The sequence below is a fragment of the Salvia hispanica genome, chromosome 3 (genome assembly GCF_029641045.1).
Source record: "Salvia hispanica isolate PSC_SH4W2 chromosome 3, Shi_PSC_v1, whole genome shotgun sequence".
NCBI lineage: Eukaryota > Viridiplantae > Streptophyta > Magnoliopsida > Lamiales > Lamiaceae > Salvia > Salvia hispanica.
Genome location: NC_142694.1, coordinates 35,665,461 through 35,692,021, shown reverse-complemented (window position 1 = coordinate 35,692,021; position 26,561 = coordinate 35,665,461). Strand labels below are relative to the sequence as shown.

General features: G+C 39.2%; 1 long non-coding RNA gene across 2 annotated transcripts; it reads right to left on the bottom strand.

The window, feature by feature from the left end:
- Window positions 1–15,249: 15,249 nt before the first annotated feature.
- On the bottom strand, window positions 15,250–17,082 carry LOC148930628 (uncharacterized). Of its 2 annotated transcripts, none has more exons than XR_016136847.1 (3): window positions 16,830–17,082; window positions 15,949–16,030; window positions 15,250–15,635 (listed from the first exon to the last, which is right to left on the bottom strand). It is a non-coding gene; the product is annotated as an uncharacterized LOC148930628 (long non-coding RNA). The 2 variants fall into 2 exon arrangements; XR_016136846.1 differs by having other exon boundaries at window positions 15,949–16,024.
- Window positions 17,083–26,561: the final 9,479 nt, after the last annotated feature.

Below are 26,561 nucleotides of genomic sequence, written 5' to 3'. Positions count from 1 at the left end.
AAAACTCTCCCACTTATACACAAAGCAGGTCTTGGTACTAGATATATCGAACCACCATTCATTTCACATCATATTTGAGCATGTTGCCACAAAGGCATTTTATGTGAAAAATCTGCTTGGTTGTTCTCTGATTATATCTTTTCCACCATAATGTCTTTGCTGCGTACTTGATCTTTAATTAATTTTATCTCTCTATGTGATTGCTTAGCTTTATTAGCTCGTGTGTCCCTTGAGTTAGCCTTCACTAGAGTCATACTCCAACTGTAATACTCATAGGCATACTCAAACTTACGATTAAAGCTATTAGGAAGATACTCCTAAGGTAAGCACATATTCAGAGGATGACTTACTCGATCACTGATTAGTCATAAAACTAAGTCAATGTAACCCCAAGGACATTACATGAATGACTGGTAAACTAGAATATAGCAATTAGTCTTTCTCAAGCACTATGGTATACTCTTTACCTCAATCAAAGTCCTTTGCCATGGTTAATATGATATACGCTTGTCATGCATAAGCACAACTAATATCAAACTTAGTACACATTATAGCATACATGAGACAACTATCTCCGAAACTAGTCTCATAACCCTTGATCTCACCAAGCGTCAAACGACACTTCACTAGAGACAAGACAGTTCCATCTTGAAAGGTATAAACCTTTTCATGGAATTTCTAATGCTAAAATGTTCCAAGCAATGTGTAGATATAGGATTCCTAAGAGAATCTCAACATTCTTTTTAGCAATCTTAAAAGGACTTAGATGCTAAGAATGTAATTAGTTTCTCTTAAATCCTTTATCTTAAACTGGGCAGACAACCAGTTTCCTACCCCAGATGCCAATCTTAGTTGTTTGCAACTTTTGTAGATTTCATCATCGTAGAGTACCAAAAATACCATATGTAATGCACTTTCAACTTCCTTGTGCTTACAGCACTGTTAAGGACACAAGTCAAATTCCAAATATTTGACAATTTTGATAAAACACATATACTCTGATTTAGATGCTTGCCTAAGACCACGAAGGTCTATATAAGCTTCCAATCATGCGTTTCTTGCCCTTAATTACATATCCATTAGAACGTTCTAGTAGATAATTTCCTCAAGACTTCTATTTATAGAAGGCTGTCTTGACAATCATAATACATACATTCTAATTTATGTAAGTTCTAACAGACAATATGATCAAATAAATTCTGGCACAACGATAGCGAGAAGATAATTCTCTTTGGGCATAACCCATTGTCATTGTCTAGCCATTTGAGATCCACATTTACACTTGCAAAGATACTTGCTCCCACTGACTGACACAGCCTGTAGGTAGTATTGCAAGTCTTGTAAAATATATTGTCTATCTTAGATTGTTTTTCAAAGATGGTTATCCAAATTAACCAATACTAAATTGTAGTTAAAGGGATTATGTTCAAGTTAATCTAAGACTGAGCCTTACGACACTCTTAGACCCATGAACTTGTTGTGTTCCAGTGGAACGCTCCCACTACGACATGGTTCTTACAATCTTAGGTACTGAAGTTGATTTTATTAGTGCAAAAGTTTCTAATGGTATGACTTCTTGGTAATGTGGAAAATATGATATCTCTCTCTTTATTTTGAGAGTCATCACGCTGTTAGGCTTGTAGTTCATCTCATGATCTTCATACAAGAATTATATCTTTGAAGATTACAGAACTTATAATCTTACATCATTTGGGACAACTTTAAAACATGCCTCAGTACTCAACTCCAATTTCTTGGACACTTTTCCAACACGTGTTGGAACAACATTACACCTTGAGATGTGCTAGACTAGAGACGCTCTAGTCCACAACTCGTGTTTTGTAGAAGGTACTGATGTTGGTAGTTTCTTTAATATTTATCCCATCAATGATAAGATTTTAATGAGTACAACTCGTCACTTAATCAAACTTGTCTTAGAAAGACTTCGATTCCTTCTTAGATAACTATCCCATTCATTAGATGAATGCTTGGATTCGTTAATGGAGATTAGACTCCCACTACTGATCATAACCCTTTGCTCGTCTCATTATGGTGTAAACCATTGAGACTTGCTAGTCTTTCTATGTTGCACTTCTATTAGTATTCTGAATCTCTTGAAAAATCAAATGATTCTAACTCATAGTGCATCAAACAGAATTTCTCAACTCTCAAGCTATTTAACGAAATGTTAAAATCTTGATAGTATAGATCAGTTCGAACAATTGCTAAGTATTTTCTTGGCCTTAAGACTAAGAGCCATAAATACTTTATCATTCAATGATTAAGAAGTTGATGTGTTGTTGAATACTCAACTTTGTCGCACTTATATTATTTTAATACTATGATACCTTAAGCATCAACCATAAAACAATAGTTGAGCATTAATAGCTCCCACTGCAACAAAAACCTAACTGGATCAAGATCTCTTACTGAGAAGTTGCATTGTCATGTAAGTCATTGTCTTCTTTAAAATAGGTCAATCCAACTCACAAAGCATCTTTTCTCGCTTTAAACAAACTTTGATGCCAATTCAGGCTCTCCCATTTCCATATCTAGTCTTTTGTTCAAATGAACTAGGACTTAAGAAAAATGCAGCCTTTATGAATTCGTCATCCATGTTTCTTTCCTCTAACAGTAATTTAACGACTATTATTCTGAAGATTTTCTACATTTCAGTTAAACCTTCTTGTAGCCATTTCTTATTACTTTAGGCGATGACTTGTGTCAGAAACTATTTGAGTGATCAAAAGATCCTCAAAACATTCTGTCACTCTAGGATATTCCAATTGAATCATCTTGACAGTTTCTATTGATATCCATCTTTCATCGTCATTAACCAAGACTTGTCGTGCTACTTAAAGGAAAATAGCTTGACCTTATTCCTCAAAGAACTTGTCAAGTACATGCATAATACATCCTCGAACATTCTTCATGGAATTATGTCGAGGAATTGGAGGACATGAATCATTGAGTATAAACTTCAAGCTTTCAGCGATGAGAATCATATCCATTTTCATTTTCGGTCTACATAATTTAGGCATTCGAGTTTACTTTCTTTAAGGATCGCAGACAAATATTAAATGACATAAGATTTGGCAAATAAACTTATTATCACATACTTATGCTCAATACATAATCGCAAATAACCACAAAACAATTATGTATCTTGCAACTGTAAAATTAAAATTTTGTACCCTCAAGTAGAGGTCAATACGCATTAAAATTTTAGCAATTTTACTGGTCACAACACCGACGAATAGTCCAGAGACCGCAGCACCGCATGGCCGCCAAATGTTGCCTAAGCACGACCATCAGATTTAGCATTACAGAATCTTGTTTCTACAACACACTCCCATAACAATGCTCATGTGCTGATAACAAAACCAAGCTATTTCATAAATTCTGTTTGAACTTCTGAAACTTGTAATTTCTTAGGATTATTGTCCCCACAGCATGGGTGGCGATAATATTAGAAACTACTTTCTAGTTCATACTATTTATATTTGAGAAGTCTGCCCTTATGAACTTGCTATTTCTTAGGATTATTGTCCCCACAGCATGTGTGGCGATAATATTAGAAACTAGCTTCATAAATTTGCAAACCAACCGATGGAGACCGTATACAACGCACTTGTTGTAATCATCACTTAGATATTTTTATATGGTTTTTGCATAATTATCACATAAACAGATAAAACAGATAATCCACTTAAAAATAGATAAACACCAAATAAACAGATAAATCCATTTATAGCATGGCATTTAAACACACAGGATAATTATCGAAAATTATTTAATCTAGTCAAGGGAGAATCAATTAAATAATTCAGTTTTATCTTGGATAATGTTTATCCAAATTCATTTAGGATTTATCAAGATAGTATTAACTATCTAAACCCACTTAGGATTATTCTAGATTTTATTTCGATAAAATCAAATCCTACAATTCAAGATAACGTTGATCTAGGAATATCATTATTTAAATCGTACTAGGATATTACTAGATAGAAACACTTCCATCATAATCCATAAGATAACAATAAAATCCAATCAATAAAGATTTGTACAAATCTTAATTCTATTTAGAATAGACATCTAGAATATATCAAACATTACTTAGGCTTTCTTAGATAAATAAATTTATCTAAATCTAATTAATTAAGGATTTCTTATATATCATCTTTATCCTAATCTATCTAGGATATAAATCCAAAAGATAAGGATAAATTGGATTAATACTTATTTTAATCCATCTAAGATTTGTCTTAATAGAATAAAATCTATTCAAATCCACAGGTTAAAATAAAATAATATTAACATTATTCCTAATCCATCTAGGATTTAACTTGGAGTGAATCCATATAAATCCATAGAATTAGATAATATTATATTTTAATTATTCAAATCCATCTAGAACTCATATATGAATAAATCCATATAAATTCATAGGATAAGAATAAAATTCTATATTATTACTCTCCAAATCCATCTAGAGTTTATCTATGAATAAATTCATATAAATTCATAGGATAAGAATAAAATAATATTATCATTATCTAAATCCAACTAAGATTCATCTAGGAATAAATCCACATAAATCTATAGGATATAGATAAAAACATAGATTATTATTTTCCAAATATAACTAGGATTCATCTAGGAATAAAATCCATATAAATCCATTTAAATAAGGAAAGAATCTAATTAATCCGTGATTTAATTCATAATTAAATCTCTTATAATATACAAAATCCACAAAAGATATATTCAAATCTTATTTCCAAATTTATCTTGAATACTTTCCAAAATTAATTTCAAGAGTTAGGAACCCTAATCTAAATTTGGAAACAAGCTTGAACGAACCTTGCATGGCTCGGCTGGACTCCCACTGAAACCGCAGCTGCTGCCTCGTTTCCGGCAGCCCTTGCCCCCTGCCGGCGCTGCTGCAGGGAGACACCCAGCCGCCAAGCACCGCCACCGCAGCTGCATCTTCTCCGGCGCTGCTGCTGTTGCTGCGTCGTCGCAGCGGCTGTGACAATAGCTTCCTCCGAGCCCGGAAACTGCCCGTGAAGGGCTCCCACTCGAAAAGCTGTCGCCGCCGAAAAAAAACTGATGTCTTGCGCAGACTTTCGCTGCGGCGCTGCTGTCCGTATTTTCCTCCACCGTGCTCACGGTGATAATTCCTTTCTCACGCACCGCAAGTAATTTTCACTCCAGGTAATCAATAAGAAGATACCAAGCAAATATACTCCACAAGGCACGTAAACAATACATAGATATAATGATTGCTTATAGGAAAAACAATTGCTAAGAGAAATCAATACTGTATTATGCGACTGAATTTCTCTAATTACGCAAGACACATATTCGCCTTTCGTCGTTCAATTAAAAAGAAAGAAACAACCAACACTCAGCGAATAAAAACGTGCATTCAAGCAATTCACATAACATGAAATTAATCCACATAATCAGAGCCAAAAATTGGCTCTGATACCAATTACTGGGGTTTGGAGCTCCTTGCACAGCGGAAGACTTGTACAAAACAAATAAATCAGATACGGATCTATTTGACCGATTATGCGATTAATTAATTCACATGTTAAACAGAAAATTGCATGCTAGAACGCAAATAATTCATGCTCATAGAAAGTAAATCCTAAACATGAATACTACGGTTTAGAGTTACCGATTTGATTCTCCAAAGAATCGACGATTGCTTGTGTAACATCCTGAATTTTCGAACCCTAATTTTAGAGCCCAAAAATTTATTATTGATGACGTGGAGTCGTGAATGCATTTATTGCATGAGATGCTATGGCCGAGTCGAGTCTAGGGTTCTCGTTGGAAGTTTGAAAAGTCAAACTTATGGATTATGTGATGTGGCATGTGATTTATTAATTTATGAGGTGAAATATTCGTTTAAGGGTGAGTGAGAATATTAGAGAAAATTTCCATAAATACTAGCCACTCAATTCTTGAGATTTTCGACCCCCTTGACTTTTGAAGAAGAAATTCTATTTTTCCGGATTTAATTTAATTCTTGGGATATTTATCCAAATTAAATCCAAGACTCAATTATTCCTTATTTTAATGGGAAAATCGACACCCCCTTATTTAATAGTGATTTTCGAAAATCACCATGTTGGGAAGGAAATAATATTTTGCTTATTTTATTGATTCCTTATTTGATTTCCTTCCATACCTAGAATTTAAATATTCTACCAAATCTTTCCATACCTCAAGAGATCTTGCCAAATCCTATTTTAGTTAATATTAAAAAAAAAAAAATCCATTTCCTTATTGAAAGGCCAACTAGACGTTTTTTTTCCAATCTCAAGTTGGGAGATTTTTATTTGTTTTGCTCCATGATATTTTATTCTACTCCGGAAAAATACCAAAACAAAATCTTGGCTAATTAAATAGCCTAGAATTCGAAATTTCCATGCTTGATGCCCTAGTCTATTTTTGCTAATTCTTCTTCCCTACTCCATAATATTGTTTTATTTAATTGTGGAGAATAGAATCTTACCAAATATTCTAAAGATCTTATTGAACTCTATAAATAAGAACCAAAACCCCTAACCCTAGCCTCATTATTTTCGCCCCCTCCCCCTCTCAACCCTCTCTCTCAATTTTCTTCTACTTTACTCCATTAATCTTGCATCCTTTGAGAAGATATTGAAGTTTGATCCAAGAATTCTTGAAGAACCAAGTCTTTACTTACTTTCTACCGATCGTCTTTCTCAAAAAGGTATTCTTATGACTATCTTCTTCATTCTACTTGAATCCTCTTCTTTCTAACCGATTAATCGGTCTTCTTGAACCCTCATGCATCTTGGTTGAGTGAAAGTGGGATATAAAGGGATGTGGGAATATGTTTCATGTGTGTGTGTGTGTGTGTCGTGTGTGAGTGTGTGTGTGTCATGTGTGTGTTGTGTTTGTGTAGAGTGTGTTTGATGGCTAAATATTATGGTACGATAGACATGATTTTTATTGATTAGTAATGATAAGATAAATCATTGGGAAGAGGGAAAACATCGAGACATGCAAGTAAGAGTAGTGTTGAACCTAATTTGTGATATGTGTGCCTATGTGATTAAAAAGGTGAAACCTCAGTTGCGAAGCCGGATAACAAAGGAAAGAACATACTTGAAACCTAAGCAGTCGAGGTGGGCTTTATTCTTAAACTCTTTTACTTCTTGCAAAATATTGATTGGTGTTATAAGGGTGGTTTAACTGTTATGCTATACCTATGTTTGTTTTATTGTGATATTGTGCGCCTGAAGCCTAGTTTGTGAGTTCGCTCCAATGGCTAAGGCTGTGGATATGTTATACGAATTCGGGTCTGAGTACGGGCCGCAAACCCTACCAGGCTGTGTACACGAGGGGATCGTGAGTCGTCCTTGCTAGTCGGCCGGTCTCGTGGGCGAAAAGTGTGGCCACACTTTCGTCGCACCATGGATATGATTGAGATTGTGGAATTTGATGAGAAAATGGGAGATATTTGATTGACCAATCTATGAAAATATTTTGTGATACTCAATGTTATTTTTGTTTTGATAAAATGTAAAACTCGAGTACACTTGGTAAGGGTGGCATAACTTATAAAATGTTTTGGCAACGAGCTCAGTAAGTATTTCAAAATACTCAGCCCTGCATGTGTTTTCCTTATGTGCAGGTTGAATGGCGACGAGCGGTGGTGGGTGTTGACCTCATTAATTAATTAAGACGGTTGTTCTGAACACTGAGTGTAGTCGTGTCTCCATACATGGCTCCACTACTCTTGGTCTTTTCCGCTGAATTCATGACACATTCTAGTACTCTTTGATTTCTTTGAGTTTGCCCCTTCTGAGTTAGAAGTTTGAGACTTGTTGTGGTTCTGTTGACCCAGAAAAATAAAGTGTTTTCTACCACATAACCGATGCATGGAATTAGCCTTATCAAACTGCTCACACTTAAACCATACTTGTCCTCAAGTATAAAAACAAGAAAAGAATAAGGCTAATTCCAAAGCATGGTTATCCCCTGACCGACTCTTTAGACTCTAAACAGAATCCTAGACCTAGACACTGCTGGGGTTTGGAGCCTCTTGCACAGCGGAATACTTGTACAAAACAAATAAATCAGATACGGATATATTTGACCGATTATGCGATTAATCAATTCACATGTTAAACAGAAAATTGCATGCTAGAACGCAAATAATTCATGCTCATAGAAAGTAAATCCTAAACATGAATACTACGGTTTAGAGTTACCGATTTGATTCTCCAAAGAATCGACGATTGCTTGCGCCTTCTCCACGTGATGATCTTCAATACTAGACCACGGATCTTCTCTCTGGTTCCCGAACTGTATTCCAATATCAGTGTGGGCTGATCTTATCAAAATACTAGGACTCGAATAAAGAAGACAGAAAAAATCCTTTTGGGAAAGGAGTGGAATTTGAAAATTCCTACAGCTGGGGAAGCTGAAATTTTCAAAAATTACAAAAATTGTGATAATTCTGTCTCCTTTATTCTCCTATTTATATTAAGTTCATATTGAGCCCAGTCAGGGATCTATGGAAGGTTTTGGATATGGGCTCCCCAATTAGCTTTTTACTCATTAAATTGAATCCACAATTTAATACAAGCTTATATTGGAATATTACGAGCAGCCACTACAGAAGTAATATTGCACTCCCCATCCAAATCTGAAATTACAAGTAATCCGGGTTTCCGTTATTTATATTATTTATTTCCCGCGCTATATAAATGTCCATTAATTAATTAATGTCTGCTATGGACTTAATTAATTAATATCTTATTAATTCCAAGAGTGGACTTAGCAAGAAACACTTATTTATTATTCATAGAGCGATAAAACTCCAACTGGCCAGTTTTCTGAATAATAAAACTTTGTTCGAGCTCCTCTTGAGGACATTATCAAACAAGACTCACCTCGTGCGCGATTAAACATAATAGCAATCCTAGCACCGCTAGATATTAATCACCACTACCCAATATATCAGGATTATTGGGTTGCGAAAAACCCGCACCATTTGATAAGTCAAAGTAGTGTATAATCAATACCGTATGCTCAATGCTAACGTATGTAGATTAATAAATAGTTATTTATCAAGACCTAGTCTTTTAGTAGATAGCATAAAGACACGTCTTGCTGTTAGATCCATTCAGTGCTATACCACACCAACATCATCTTATTTCAGAAAGGCTTAGAAATAATCGAACTGACAGTGCAACCTTTCACGATAGGTAGTCTAAGCCTATCTGGGTTGTGAAATTCTTCTTTTTCTTTTGCAAAGCATTGCATAGAACCGACTGTGTTACCTTAAAGTGGACGACGCCCACAACCAGTCTACTAAGCAAAAGACTTAGACTTTGTTTGCTTCTTATACATTTAAATGTTTATAAAACATCTTATAAATGCACAAGCAAACACAAGTAATAATATACTGATTCTATTCGTGCGAAACTGCTCGAATAATACCGAATCGGGTTAAAAGTGGATTATAGAGTTTTACGTATACAAGCAAGATTCTATTCGAGCGAAACTTGCTCGAAACATGCTTTTCAGTATACCAAACCTAACAGACACAACTAATGCACATATAACAAACACTTAAAAAGAAAACACATGGACACATATGCATGAACTAGCTTCAACTTTTAGGCAACCGTCCTCACAAGATTCTCTCGTAAGTTATTGCCATACCACTGAAGCATCGGCTTATGAGAGTTTCTCCTTTTATACCTTTTTCTTTCTCCCCCTTTTTTACTGGGTCAGGTTACTATTGCTTCCTGCCCTTAGACATATTCCCTCTGGACTTCGTCCAGCTTATACCTCTTTTTTTCTCTCTGGACTTTGTCCAGCTTATTCCTTCATTTCCCTCTTCTCTCCTCTGAACTTCGTCCAGCTTATAACTCCATTAATCTGGACTTCGTCCAGCTTATACCTTCATAACCCAATTCTCTAATTTTTCTCCTTCATGACTCTTCTCCCTAAGCATTCAGTGGTGGCCCCTTTTATTGTGTTAGCTCAAGGTTATTTAAGGCTTATAACTCACTCTTATGGTGGGGCTTCACAATTAAGTCAGCTAAGGCATACTCTATCGTTCTCACTTCGTCCAAATTGACTTGGCTTATTAAAGGAAAAAGCTTCTAAGTTGAAATACATCCTATCTTCAATTACTCTTTCTAAGGAGATCATGCCGTATTGTATTCACTGGCTCACGCGACACAAACAAAACCTAGACCTAACGACTCATAACATGCTGACAAATACACGCATTGACTCCCCTCCCCCTCCCACTTCACTCAAGCTTGTCCCCAAGCCATCGTTGTGAAGGGGGGAAACAGGGAAATCAATGCAACACACAACAAACAAATAACAAACATATAAAACTTCTCACACTTAGACCGAGCATCGGGCTAAGTGGGAGAAGACACAACAAACAGAGAACATAAACTTCTCACACTTAGACCAAGCATTGGGCTAAGTGGGAGAAAACAACACATATAGCAAATAATAAACAAAAATATAGACAACAACAAAGACAAACAAATAACTGAAAGCAGAAAGTAAAAGTTACTTGGTCATGGGGGTGATTCACTTCTGGGTCTGGCTCCCTCGAGAGCCAGATTGGGGTGAGATCCTGGGTCGGGTCATCTTCACTTTCTTTCTCGCTGGTTCCTCTTCCTCCTGTTCTGGTTGATCAGGCACTGGTTTCCTTAACATGACGGACTTTGATTTTGTTAGGATTGACACTTGCTTGGGCACGGGTGGGATGACCATTGGCTTGAGCGGGTGCGGTGGTCGCTGGACGAAGGGACTGCTCTGGCCTGGTTGCTTGACCTCGCTGCTAGACCCAGTAGTTACCTTCGATTGGGTCAAGGGGAGTGTCTTCTCCAACCATTTCAACATCTTCATTACAAGCTCCACAACCTCCGTCATCCGCTCGTTTTGCTTGGCGGACTTCACTGTCAAGTCTGCAATATTGCCCCGCAGGGTCTTCACCTCTTCTCGGCTCCCGTTCAATTCTTTCCTTATCCCCCCAAGCTCTTTCACTATTTCCTTCCTCATCACCTGCATTTCTTTTCTCACATCCTGGACATCCTTTCTCAGCTCCTCGACCTCTTCACTTGGCATAGCCTCCGCAACCTGCACCTTTACCTTGTCTCCTACCGTGTAGAAGAAAGTTTGTTTTCCGTGAGCTTGAAGTAACCCCTTGTTGAAAAAGTACTTAACACTGAAAGTCTCCGGGGGTTCGCACATCACAACCAAGGGTGCGGTTTTGGCTATCTTCATCTCAACATTCCGCTGGAGGTAGGCGCCTAGGAGATGGCAGGTATACATATGTCGAACAGGGTTGCTGGTCATCTGATGACATGCTTGAGCCAATCAATAACCCAGATGTACCTTAACGCCTTTTGCCATGCACCAAGTGCAATAAAGGTCGGTAGTCGTCAGAGCTGAATTTGCAGTTCCCATTAAGTTGTAGCTGATAAACATCTGAGCAAAACGGAGGATTCTGTCCTCGATGTGAGAAGCCTTGGAATAGCTTGACTTGAATGCCCCTGCCTTTGAGTGAGTGATTAGTTCCCATGCTGCTTGTACTTTGAAACCTGGCGTATTCTTCGGCATGCCGATCATCCTCTCGTTCCATATTCCTTCATCATCCTCAGCCTGGGTAAACAACCCCATCTTCAAAGACCATTCCCGGATGCTCATCTCGTGCTCTTCATTGAAAATCCTGAATGTTATGGAGTCTGCGTCGAGGTTAGAGGTGTTCTTTAATCGGAATGTTGAGAAAAACTCCCGTGCTAGGTCCACCGGTACTTTCTCCTGGCTGTGCTTTAGTAACCACTCGAACCCGATTGAATAGATACATGCGCGGAAGTCTTCATCACATGCAATCATCCGAAGCTCCTTAGGACTGTACTGCTTTCCTAACATGGCCATCTTCCCAGCACTGCATTGCTCCTTGTACACTGTGGCCCGTTTTTGATCGTTGAACTGCCGCATCGACTCCAACAGTTCCTTAGTCAGCCATATCTCCGGACGTCCCGGGACAAACTCCTCTTCAGATTTTCCAAGTTCAGAGTCGTACTCATGAGTAGGATTGTCTTGTTCCTCGGTAGAGGGAGCTTCGGTCTCTGGGGAAAGGGTCTCCTCAACCTCCTTGACGGAGGGAGCTTTCCTTGACCGTGTTGATACGGTCGCAGCTGCTTTCCCTTTTCTCGCCCTTTCCTTGACCAGGCGACGTTCCTCTACCTCATCAGCATCTGTCCCTCGGGCAGGGAACTCCTTCTTCTCAGCATAAACCAAGTCATCAACCTCGTCGAGCAGACTCCTCCTGGCTAGTCTCCTTTCTACCCTCTTGTCCACTTGGGGCTCACTTTCCTCTTGGTCATCCACTAGGTCCACAATCAGATTTAGCCCTTCCTCAACGGGCTCCGGTACTCCAACAGTGTATAGATCTGTCCCTTCCACAAGTTCTCCCGGAGTTTCCCCCGCATCGTCCACCATCGGGGTCGCCCCTCAATATACACAGGGGTTTCCCCCTTGACATCACTTGGGGTCGCCCCCTCCTCCATAGGTTCAGGGGTCGCACCCCTAAAATCCGTTGGGGTTTTATCCCCAGCCTCCATAGGGGTTTCCCCCTCAGCCATCAACTCTCGAACAGGGGTTTCCCCCTCAGCAATCCTCTCCACAACAGGGGTTTCCCCCTCCACATTGTCTGCCATAACAGGGGTTTCCCCCACAGTACTTTCTTCTCGAACAGGGGTTTCCCCCTCAGCATCTTTCTCACCCTCAGAGTTAGGGTTTCCGTTACCTTGTCGTTCGATCTCCACCTCCGCTTCACGTCGTTCGGTCTCCACCTCCGCTTCACCATTCTTCTGTCCACCATCTGCCGGCAGTTCATGCGTTGCCTCTTCTTTATCCGCCTCCCGTGAAGCGGTTTCTGCTCGTTGCGATCCAGAGTTTGGCACCCTGGTTGAGTCTCGAGGCCTTTCTTCTTGGGGAACTGCTGGTTGTGCCGCCGAATCCTCTGGAATCGTCAGTAGTGGTGTGGCCGCCGCGGATGTCATCAGGCTGGCGGAGAACAGAGCGTAGACTTCCTTCGCTTTCTCGACGCTACCTAATTTTTGCGTCAATTCTGCCAACAGAACTGCGTCATACGCCGTCGGCTGCAAACTTCCAGTGGCCTGAGTTGGATCCATTTCTGTAAATCTGAGAACAAAGAAAACTCGGTCGAAATTGGTTAGGGTTTGAGTTTCTAGAGAGAGAATGAAAGTAGAGAGAAGGAAGAGGAAATGCAGTTTTCGTCGATTGGGATTATTGGAGAGAGAAGTGCCGGTTTGCCTTTTCTGATGAAAAGATGGTGCGGTTGCAGGCGTGATGTAAGCAGCCGTACACCTCCCATAAATATCGGCCAAATTTTGAAATTCAAATTATCTCCATCCCTCCTTGACTTCTTCCTCCAGGATCTCTTTCCCTAGCTGACTTCCCTGACCATGACCCTATACTTAAAAAAATTGAAGACGCCAGACTCCTAGGTCAAGGTTAGAAAATAAAGCATCGGTTGTCCTTTGGAGTCTGGTGCTTCGAAAATATTTCGGAAGATTAAAATCGTATATACATTTTTTTTTGGATTTTCCTTTGTTTGAAAAAAAACACTTAAATTATTTACAACTTCTTTTGAGTATTCCCGAGATTCCCTAGTTTAGTGTATATACTCAAAATGTCAATCAATTTACCTGACCCAGGAATTCATCGAGAATACCTCCTTGTCTGACTAGGTGATAATAGAAGGTGCGCGTAGTGACACTTCCTCCACTACACACAGCTCAGAATTATCCCTATAGACTTTCACTCTATGACCATTAACAAGAAAAGGGACAGAGTTAGAGGTACTTCTCTGGATCTCGACTGCTCCATTTGCACGGAGGCCGACAATGGTATATGGACCGATCCACTTAGACTTCAACTTCCCTGGCATCAGCTTGAGCCGGGATTGGAAAAGGAGCACTTTCTGTCCCACATGGAGTTTCTTGACCCGGAGATTTTTGTCATGCCATAATTTTGTCCTTTCCTTATACCACATGGCAGACTCATAAGACTCCAACCTCAGTTCCTCCAGTTCTTGTAACTGTAGCTTTCTTTCTTCCTCACAAGCCGAAGGCTTCATATTCATCTCCTTTACTGCCCAGTACGCTTATGCTCGATACCCACGGGCAAGTGGCACATTTTGCCAAATACAAGCCTATAAGGCGACATTCCGATAGGCGTCTTGAAAGCAGTTCTGTAGGCCCATAATGCATCGCCGAGCCTCTTACTCCAGTCTTTCCTTGACGGATTAACTGTTTTTTCCAATATTGCCTTGATCTCGCGATTAGAAATTTCCGCTTGGCCGTTAGACTGAGGGTGGTACGAGGTAGATACCCTATGGTGAACACCATATTTCTTCATCAGAGCCTCTATGGTGCGATTAGAGAAATGTGTTCCTTGATCTGAGACAATGGCTCGAGGAACTCCGTATCTGTTGAAGATATTGGCCTTCAGAAATTTTGCCACCTCCTTCGATTCACATGTTGTGGTAGCCTTAGCTTCTATCCATTTAGACACATAGTCTACTGCAACCAATATATAAGTGTTCCCACAGGATGATGGAAATGGTCCCATGAAGTCCATTCCCCATACGTCGAAAGTTTCGCAAACAATCACCGGGACTTGAGGCATCTCGTCCCTCCTTGAAATTTCCCCTGTCTGTTGGCATCTCTCGCAACACTGACAAAACTCAAAGGCATCTCTATTGAGTGTCGGCCAGTAAAAACTGCTGTCCAATACTTTCCTTGCTGTCTTCCTCGGTCCAAAGTGACCTCCACCTGCCAAAGTGTGGCAATGAATTAGCACATCTCTTTGTTCCCATTCGGGAATGCAGCGTCTGATCACTTGATCCGAACACATCTTCCATAAGTAAGGATCGTCCCAAAAGTAATATTTTGCTTCACTTTTAATTTTCATCTTCTGGGCCCGGGAAACCTCGTCTGAACTGGGCACCTCTCCCGTGACCAAGTAGTTCGCTAAGTCAGGAAACCATGGTTCTGCGTTCAGCGTTCGCTTCCCCTTGTCGGAATCTGTAACGCCCCCATACCTAATTAATGGGAAACGCTACTAAAAAAAAACTAAACAATAAATATAAATTTCATCTTTAAACTAAAATAAATGATTTGATCAACTATAAAAGAAAATATAAAATGACCATCAATTTAGCTTAGTTCATGCAAGGATTTTTCAAATAATATCTACAAGATAAATTCCCCAACATCGAATGTACCTATTTTAGCAAAAGATGGTTTTTGTAAAGTTTAACCTTCTATTAAGCTATCCAAAAGTTAAGGCCTTGCCTAGTCGGGTCACAACCTGAAACTACGCTGATCACTGACAAAACTATGAATATAGGGTCACTGCCCACACAAAATAGCCATAAGCAGTTACATAATTCCAAATATAAAGGCATCAACGTTCTTTCTTTTAAAAAAAAAAGAAAGCCCAAAAGGATGTCTACTAGTCAAAATAGGGAAGTCTGTGGATCACGTTGACTGCTGCCCCATCACCGACTCCTTAACCTGAAAAACATTAAATAACGGGGTGTGAGTATGCGAGCACACTCAGTGGGGAAAACGCTACAAGCAGTTATAACCAATTGTGTAATGAATCATAACATAATGAACCATCTCAACTTTGCTGACATCTATATGAGACTAGTCTCGGTCCCTCGTGGACCTGACCCCTCGTGGGCTATTGGTGGGCTATCAGCGACCCATATGATCCCTCGTGGATCTGACCCCTCGTGGGCCCATAAGCTCATATGAATGACGCACGACACAACAATGATTATAACCATGTAACCACTACGCTTACAGATAAAGTAAACCCCACCTCGAAAGCTGCAATCCAAAATAACCTCTTCACGCTGGGTCAGGTTGCCCGTCTCCGAGCCTCGGATGCGCCACTCCTAGCACTTAAGCATTTTATCTTAGTCTTTAAACTTTCCAAACTTAAACTTGGAAAGTGAACTCATTTTAAACTTTAGTACAACTTAATCTTCTATTTTAAAACATAAAATCAATTAAGCATAACAAATAACTCCAACTGAGACAAAGAGGAATCATAATCACACTTTTAAGCATTGCTTTTATTCAACGTTCTATTAAACATAAGCTTTAACACCTACACCATTTCATTCAACTCAAAACACACTCCATATTAATTAACTACAACAATAAACCAAAACAAACCATCAATAATAAAAGCTGTCAAACTTACTACTCATATGACCTACTGAAAATAATTCAGAAGATATTACAGATCAGTTTTATACATTTCCAAGTAAAATCGTACATCTTCCCTATAATATTCTTTATAGCATCTCTCAAGTTCATAATCATCCAACACCAAAAGGATACCCAAAAAAATTAACTAAATCACTTTCACTATTCTCGGTTACTATTCACAGCAGATTACTATTCACAGCATATCTATTCTTACTCTAAAATTTCACAAAAAATGCTAAACATGCTTGGAAAAAAAAATCATATAAATTCACATATTGCTAATTAAACATCTCTAAATATAATCATGTAATCAATTCATCTAATAATAATCATAATCATACAAAATAACAAAAAAAACCCCAATTCCAGAGTAATAGTAAAAAAATCGCCACTATCTCACATTCTCAATAAAAACACTTTTCTTCTAATCAAACCCACAATTGCTAGCTTGGAAGATGATAGAATCAAAAGAAATGTCAGATTTACCTTGTCTCAAAATAAAATCAAATTTTTGGAGGAGAAGCTTCAAGCTTGGATCATGCTTTAATGGAGGTTAGAGAAGTGGAGAAGAAGAAGCCATGAGCAAAGAGAGGAAGGTGAGCTGATGATGGCTAATCTCGCCGCCGGAGAGGCAATGGACGGCGGCTGACGGAAACGATGAGTGTGTGAGCCTAATAGTGTGTAGGGTATTCTAGAAGTGTCGATGGGTGGGTATTTAGAAAGTAGGATAGATATTTTATTTTTTATAATCATTTCAACACAATTCATACACTTACACATATTATTTAAAACACACACACACAAGCACAGAAAGGCATTAAACTATTGTTCTAAATCTCCTAATTTCATTTCAAGTTCTAATACTACTAATTTTACAGATAGATAAAAAAAACAAACAATTAGACCTTATTAAATTTGCTAGGGCGCATCCTCGGTCTAAGTCGGACAACCTGGAAAACATTTGAAAATCAAAATCATCAATTTAAAACCAATAAAAAATATTAATTCAAAAATTATAAAATATTTTTGAAAAGATAAATTATTCTCTATAATATGGTTAATAAACTCAAAGATATGGGGTATTACAGAATCTCCTAGACCGGTTAATGCCAGAACTGCCTCCCAACTGATCCGTCTAGGAAAATCCCCTAGATAATACAAATGCTCTTCAGGGAAAGCATCCGGTATGGCCTATTCTGTTTCCCCTTGATGAATTCTGCTCAAGTGATCAGCTACTCGATTCTCTGTTCCTCTTTTGTCTCTCACTTCCCAATCAAACTCCTGCAAAAGTAAAACCCAACGGATTAACCTCGGCTTAGACTTTTTCTTAGCCAGTAAGTACTTTATAGCTGCGTGATCTGTGAAGACTATAACCCTCGACCCAAGAAGATAAGGTCGAAATTTTTCGAACGAGTAAACGACAACCAACATTTCCTTCTCCGTGGTATCATAGTTCTTCCGAGCTTGATTTAGAGTCTTGGATGCATAGAAGATCACATAATTCTTTCCGTCAATCTTCTGCCCTAGGACAGCTCCCACAGCGAAATCACTCGCGTTGCACATTATCTCAAAAGGGTGATTCCAGTCTGGCGCCCTGATTGTTGGTGCTGACACGAGTCTGTCTTTTAGCAATTGAAAAGCCTTCTTGCATCCTTCGTCAAAGACGAATTCCACATCGTTGTGCAACAAATGAGTGAGCGGTTGTGGATTTTCGCGAAATCCTTGATAAACCTCCTATAAAAACCTGTGTGACCCAGGAAGCCTCTGACCTCTTTTTGGTTCGTGGGGTATGGTAACTTTGATATCACATCTACCTTCGCCTTGTCAACCTGTATTCCTCTTTCTGAAACCACGTGACCCAGGACAATACCTTCAGTCACCATGAAGTGGCATTTTTCGAAATTCAAAACTAAGTGCTTCTCCTGGCATCTTTTCAATACTAGGTCAAGGCTTGCCAAACAGGTGTCGAACGAATTCCCATATACGGTAAAATCATCCATGAAGATCTCAATGCATACTTCCAGCAGATCCGAAAAAATGCTCATCATACACCGCTGGAACGTTCCTGGTGCGTTACACAATCCAAACGGCATTCTTCGGTATGCATATGTACCAAAGGGGCACGTGAACGTGGTTTTCCCTTGGTTCTCTGGGTTAACATAGATCTGGAAATAGCCACTGTATTCATCAAGGAAACAAAAATACTGTTTGCCAGCCAATCTTTCTAACATCTGATCAATGAAAGGTAGGGGGAAGTGATCCTTCTTTGTGGCCTCATTCAGCTTCCTGTAGTCGATGCACATCCTCCACCCCGTCACCAGCCTAGTGGGTACCAATTCGTTCTTATCATTCTTGACAACTAGTATTCCAGACTTTTTGGGCACCATATGGACAGGACTGACCCACTCACTGTCCGGAATAGAGTAAATGATCCCTAGAGAGAGCAATTTCAACACCTCTTTCAGAACTTCCTCTAGCATGTTTGGATTCAGTTTCCGTTGTGCATCTCGGTGAGCCTTCACACCTTCTTCTAAATGGATGTGGTGCATGCAGAGATCAGGACTGATTCCTACTAAATCAGAGAGGGTCCATCCTATTGCTTTCTTGTTCCGCCGGATCACTTCCAACAGTTCCTTCTCTTGCTCCTCAGTCAAGTTACTGTTGACTATTACTGGGAATGCCTCATCCTTCTCTAAATAAGCATATTTGAGGCCTGGTGGAAGTGTCTTTAGTTCATTCTTCGCGTCATTCGTCTCCTGGGGCAATGGATTTTTTTTCGCAATATCAGATGATGTTTCCTTCCCAGACCTAGGAGAATTCTCCAGACTAGCCACGTGAGCTGATCCCCTAGATCTAGCTGACTCGGGATTTCTGCAAAATTCCATGATGGCCTCTGTGAGTTCCTCATCTGTCAACTCCGTTGTGTTCATTGCTGCACACCAACCTACAACTTCTCTGTCGATTAAATGGCTCAACTCCGAGTTGTCAATCTGTTCCTGTATCAATTCCGTCTCAAGATATTCTTGGACCAAAGGGGTTAATAACATCTATAGCATATAAATTCTCAACATCCAATGGCCGTTTCATTCCCTCATCTATGCTATTCCAAGCAAATTGTTCCATCGAAAACGTCGATAATGGTCTTAGCCGTGCGCAAAAATGGTCTTCCTAAAAGCACGCCACTCGACTCAGCAGACTCATTATCATTCATTTTGATAACATAGAAATCAACAGGATATAGAAAATCATGCACCTTAACTATGACATTTTCCAACACACCTTCAGGACAAATGCAAGTTCTATCTGCTAACTGGATTACCACCTTGGTGGCGACCATCCTAACCCCTGTCAGTTTCTTGTAGATCGAAAGCGGTAAAACACTTATAGACGCCCCTAGGTCACACATAGCATGCTCGACTTTGATGTCCCCTAGAGAAATGGGTAATGTGAACATACCTAGGTCTGTGCATTTCGAGGGCATCCTTTTCTTTTATATCACAGCAGACACGTTCTCCCCGATCACAATCTTCCCGTCGGGTTTAGTCTTCCCAGCTATGAATTCCTTGATAAACTTGCTAAAGGCAGGCATCTTCAGGGCTTGCAAGAAGGGCAGGTTGATTTCCAGCTTGCTAAAAATCTCCATGAGATTCTCTGTATCATCCTTCTTTTTCTTGGCTTCCCCTCGGTATGGAAATGGTTTTGCTCGCTTCACTGCATTTGTGGAACTCCCAGCTTGGGTTTCACCAGCTTCCCTACTTCCTTCCTTACTTACTAACCTCAAGGTGATGTGACTAATGTTTGCTCGGTCTGGTGGCTTGACCGTGGCAGGAAGTTTTCCTTCGTTTCCCCGCCTCTCATTCAAAGAAACCGCGATCTGGGACAGCTGTTTTGCCATCATATCCATGACGGCTTTATGTTCCGACTGAGCGTCTTGCAATTTGTGCACCACGTCGTTGTTGGAATGCAAGTTATTCTGCATGAACTGCTATGAATTCACTAGGTCGTAGACCATGTCATTCAAACTCCTTTGTGGCCTGGAGTTGAATTGATTAAAATTTGATCCTTGACCTTGGTTCTGCCCTTGGTTCTGCCGATAGTTCCCTTGATTTCCTTGGTGGTTATTGTACTGGTTGCTAGACCCTGGATTCCCTTGGTGATTTGGTTGGGAATTCTGATAGTTCCCCTGGTTATTCCTCTGGTGAGGTGGCACATAGGAGTTCTCTGGATTGTTCTGATTCCTATTTCCCCAATTAGTATAGTCCTGATTCCTGTACCCCAGTTGCAATTGCCCCTCTTGATTTTTTCCTGACCAGTTTTACTGCCTCTTTGGAGGGTGTGCATAATTCGTGAGCTGAAGTGGGGGTGGCTGACCTTGATCATTGTCAGTCCATCTAAAATTTAGGTGAGTCCTCCATGGAGCATCCCTCTGTCTTCCTTGGTTCCAACTTCCGTCTGGATTCCAACTTCCCATCGAATTTGCTTCGATCAATCTTCCCAAAGTTTCTCTGGCTTCACTTGCTTTATTTTTGGTAAAATTTCCCCCGCTTGAGGAATTCATCAAGTCCTTTGACTCAGGGTTTGCACCCTCGTAAAACAGATAGTAAGTCTCCGCTTCAATCATCCTATGGTTCGGACAAGCATCCAACAGTCCCTTAAACCGGGACCAATAAGAGCTCAGAGACTCATCATATTCTTGCTTGCACTCCTGGATCTCCTTCTTCAAGGCATTCGTCTTGTTGGACGGGAAAAAAATAATCCAAGAACTCCAGCTTGAAATCCTTCCATGTGTTAATCGAGTCTGGTGGGAGCCTCAACAGCCAAGTATTAGCCTCCCCCTTGAGGGCAAACGGAACTGCACGCAAACGGTAGTCCTCCCCAGTCGCCTCGTTGGGGCGCTTTTGAATGCTACACAGCTTACTAAACTCGTTTAAGAATTCGTAAGGACATTCGTTCCTTCGTCCAGAGAATGTGGGCAAAACTCTGAGCACATTTGTCTTGATATCAATAGACCTCCGGCGCGGGTTTGAGACTATAGCATGGGCGGGTTCACCGTCGAGATGTGCAGTGAGTGACCCTATCTCCGGATCGGGATCTACTAAATGAGCCATATTTGGGTCTTCCTCCTCCTCAGTCTCGGAATGCTCTGTTTCTGTTGACGACTTCGGGTCCTCTTCTCCTGACGAATTCCACTCCTTCTCACTTTCTGATTCGAACGGAAATGGGTCCACCGTCCTTAAATCTGATCTGGTGGTGATAGTGGACGTAGACTCTTTGACTTGCCACTTGTATCGGCCGCTCCCTGACCCAGATGAACTAGCCCAACTTCCAGAATGGAAGCCTGTGTTCATAAACTGTCAAGAAAAACAAAATAAAAGAAATTAAACTATTTACACCAAATCCTCAAACGCAATAACAATAAACGCCATCCATCCCCGGCAACGGCGCCATTTGAATCTCCCTCTTTCGAAGCAGTAACTGTTTAGACTGTGTGCACAGTAAGAAATAACAAGTCTCCTGGGTCCAGTGAATCCACTAGATCACAAGGTCTAGGAACTCACGGATCTTGGAAGATCTCGGTCGGCGGACACACAGAATACCTCTTCAAAAATCCCTCAACCACGTATACTAAAATTTAGCACAGGGAAGTAGGGATCGACCCACAGAGACGGATGCGAAATTAAACATGCTCAAGGATTCGGGACTATTTTTTGGTTGGCTGCTGCCACGCATTTTTTTTTGGGTTGAGGAAATTAGCCTAATCTTGAGTGAAATCTGCTACGCTAACAGCTGGATCTAGGCAAAACAGAAATCATGCATATAAACTGGAAACCAAGACAATCACTAGATCTAAGAAACTATTCTAAATTACCTAGTCCTGGGAAATAAACTGACGGTGGGGACCATTGCTGAAAAAGCAGAGTATGGACGAAAAGCTGGAAAACAACTAACTAAAGTACTAACTAACAGCGACATCATCTTCTTCAAATCAAATTGCATAAAAACTCAGTAGAAACAGAGATGAAACTTAATCGGAAAACAAAGCAGACTGGATTTAAGCAATTTAACGAAGAACAATTAAAAACTAAACAGATCTACGGCTACTAGACGGAGTAAATTGCAAAGAGAGCAAAAGAGTCCGAAATCCATGCACAACTTGAATCCTCTGTTCAGATCCAACCTCGGATGCTAAATCCACTCCGGATCCAAGCATCCGACCAAAAGTAAATCCATAGCTTCAGATTCAACAAACAACCACCAATCAGCAACAACAACTCAGATCCACAGCCGTATTCCCCAGATCAAGCACATAATTATCCAAAAACAGAGATTAACATGTAATTGCCGAAATAAAACTTCAAGCAAACACAAAATCAACGTAAATCAACACAAGGATAAACGCCGACATTACATAAACCAAATGCTTAGATAATCGGTAGGTAGCCACAACCAAATCGACTTCTAAAACGATGAAGTTCGACAAAATAAAGTGCAAAAACAGAATGTAAAATAGATTGTATCTTCGCCCTTCGCAAGGACGGTGTTACGACTGACTTTCCCTGAAGATGAAACCCTTAGAACCCTAAACTACCCCAGAATTCCCATTTTTCCAAGTGTGTGTTTGAGTGTGTGAGCTAAGAGCAAAATCGTATATGGCGTGTGATGCATGCTCCTTTATTTATAGGCGTTGAAGTGGGCCCAGCGAGGTATAAATAGTCTTTGTTGCCCTCAGCTATTGACTCCCTTCTTCTAGCCATTCTTTTCCCTTCAGTTCCGCTCACTTTCCTTCAATTTCCTCTACTAGTCCATTGTCTCCAGCTTCCCCTGGATCTAGCGTCCCCTTCACACACCTGGCTTAAAAATTACGTTAGACCCAGCAAAATAAAGTGTTTTTCTACCACATAACCGATGCATGGAATTAGCCTTATCACTTCATATGAATCATTTAGGTACACAATGATGTTAGCAGTACAACTGAAGTACGTTAATGTTGGGACTTTTTTTGTTTTCCTTTTTTTGAAAAAATAAATAAATTGAATAACATCGCTTTTGTCGTTATGAGTTTTGATGTTTGCGTTCCTAGAAAGTATATATATATGTATAAAATGAAATTCAAGTTTATTTACTTTCCCTTCCATTTCAAACGTTAGAAATGAAAGCACAAGTAATCATGAATATAATAAGATAGACACATGATTTGTTCATCCAATTTAATACGAAGAATATATAGTTAAAATGACAACACCTCTTAAAGTGACACCGTGACACCAGATATCCAACAATATTATAAACGCTACACAGCAATCTATAGATTGCTGTATAGCGTGTTGGATATTGCTGGCCGGAAAAAATTGTTGTATACAGTGTTGTGTATTGCTGGCCAAGATTTTTGCACTTGAGACAACACCATTTAATATAACACCATACCACCATTAGGGGCCCTAGGATCTGGAAATCGGACGGTTGCTAAACTGACATGTGGCAGCTCATTTTATTTATTTTTTAATCAAATTAAAAGGCTGAAGGGCATAATAGGAATTCTTCTTCTAATTCATCTTCACACCATTCACGTCAATTTCCTTATCATTCTCAACCCAAAATCACACTAGATGCTGAATATCACCCAATCAATCTCAATTTTGATTCTTGATTCTGCAACATCCAGCTCCATATTACACGCGACCTGTTCAATCCAGCTTGAATTCATCTCAATTCGAGCTATCAATTACATGATTGGTTCAATTAATTTCAATTTGATTCCTCCAGAATTGCAAGCGATTTCTCTGCATTCACACCACCCGTGCAATCGCTTTTTGTGCTCTCTGCAATTCACTCCACAAATTCGTTCGAATATGGATGAATCGATTATCAACTTTAATTTGGATGTTTTTGCAGAATGTGAGCTTTGTAGATTATCAATTCTCCATCGATTTTTCATGTGTTGTTGCGATGTGGATTATCTAGATTCAGTGATGGATTGTTTGCCGATTTTGTCAAATTGAAGAGTAGTTTGTGAGTTTGATTGACGAGAAGTTTTTGGTAGAGTATTGTTCTGTTTCTGTTTAGTAGTTTGTACGAATTGTTGTTTTAAGTATTACATCTTGCTGTTTACGTAATTATATATTGCAATCACTACTATCTAAACTAATTCGGGTTATGTTTTGTCATATGGTTGCGTAGTGTTCTATTTCATAAGGCGTAATGCAGAATAATGACCTATGATTTTATGGCAATGCTCTGTTTCTGTATTTCGTATTTTGTATGCAATAATTGTTGATTTATGTATTACATGTTGCTGTTCTACTTATTATATATTGCAGGTAATTGTATCTGAACTAATTCAGCTCTTGTTTTCTCAGTTGATCTAGTTGTACTTGTATGTGTGTCAGCATGCCCCGACGAACTTTGGCCATATGTTGGTAAGAAAGTCCTTACATTAGATGAGGGCTTTGGCTTTTATGAAGGTTAGCCAATGCTGTTCGTGGACCAGTTTGAAGTTTGGGAGAAACTGAAATTCCATCAGATCCAAAACAGCCCTCAAAGAATAAAGTTGCTGACATTTTTTTTTTTAGTTACATGAAAAAATTTGATGTGATAGTGCAATCATTGATTCTTTTTCAGTTGGAATTGATGAGCTTGGAAAGAGTCTTTTGACAAGAATCCATGAACTATCTTCAGTAGAAAAGGGCAACACAGTTGAAGATTTCTATTTTATTGAAAAGTTGGTTGTGGTTGAAGTACAACCACCATCAGTTGTGTTGACCAAAGGTTCGGCAAGGGATTCTAAAATCGTTTGGTGTCCGCGAAAGAGAAGGCTATAAAGTCGAACAACAAAACATTGCGTCGGTGTAAAAAATGTGGAGAATTAGGTCACCATGACTCTAGGAACTGTGGCCGACAAAAGAGAAAATGAAATTGTTAGTTTATTTTTTCATTACCAGATTGCAGTCTTATACATTGTATATTGCAGTATTAGTATTGTCATATTGTAGTCTTATATTCCCTCCGTCCCACAAAAGATGTCACACTTTCCTTTTTAGTTTGTCCCACAAAAGATGTCACACTTTCCTTTTTAGTTTGTCCCACAAAAGATGTCACACTTTCCTTTTTAGTTTGTCCCACAAAAGATGTCACACTTTCCCTTTTTGGAAAAAGTTCTCTCTCACATGAATATAAAAATTATATTTTCTCTCTCCATTTAACACACAAAACAAAACCTCCTAAAAACCCGTACTGTCCCACAAGTGTGACATCTTTTGTGGGACGGAGAGAGTACATTGTATATTGCAATATTAGTATTGCCAATATTGCAGTCTTAATATAACTATTGTAGACCACACTATTTGTTTCAATCTATTATTTCCAGAATGATTAATTATTAATTTTATACTATTTCCAATTTGTCTTCCATTTCAATAATAATGGTAACTTCAATCCTTTTTAATTATAAATTTTTACATTATCATATTGTTGGGTTGTTCAATGTTGCAGTTTTGTTCAATGAATGTTGCAGTACACGGCTATATGAATTGCAGTGCACCTAATAATAATATTCTGTATAATGTTGAGATATATTCTTTACCTATATTTAATCTCAAGCATGTACGCATTTTATAATTAACTGAAATCAAAACAACTACAGAAAAAAAAAGTCAATCAAATTAAGTCACCCACATTGTCTACACCAAAACAAAACTACAAAACTACATGTTTCAGTATTGAGTTCATTCACACATCCAAGATCTCATTCATGTTCAATAAAGCCAAGAGTTCATTCATTGTTTATGGTTTCTTGTACTCTGCAATAATCTTTTCTACACATATCGGTCCTCTCTTTTTTGCCTCCTCGAACTGATGTGAGGCAATTCTCAACACACAGCCAAGGGCCCTATTGTCGTTGTTATACAATATTGTTGTACAATATTTGGCACGAAGAAACTGCAAAGACTTTGATTGTTTGTTTGTATGATCACATTTCCAGTCGGTGACCTTTGTTCCCATATGACACATTGCATGAAGGTCACAATCTATGGTGTCATCTTTTGTACTCCATTTCAGCTCTAGAACATTCACTTTTGCTTTTCGAGCGATTTGTCCGTAGCTAGAACATTCACCTAAACTAGAAAAAAGGTTAGTATTCCCATCATGATAACCAATACTGCAATATTGTAAATGATGCACTGCAATGTTTGGTGATAAACAATGCTGCAATATTGTAAA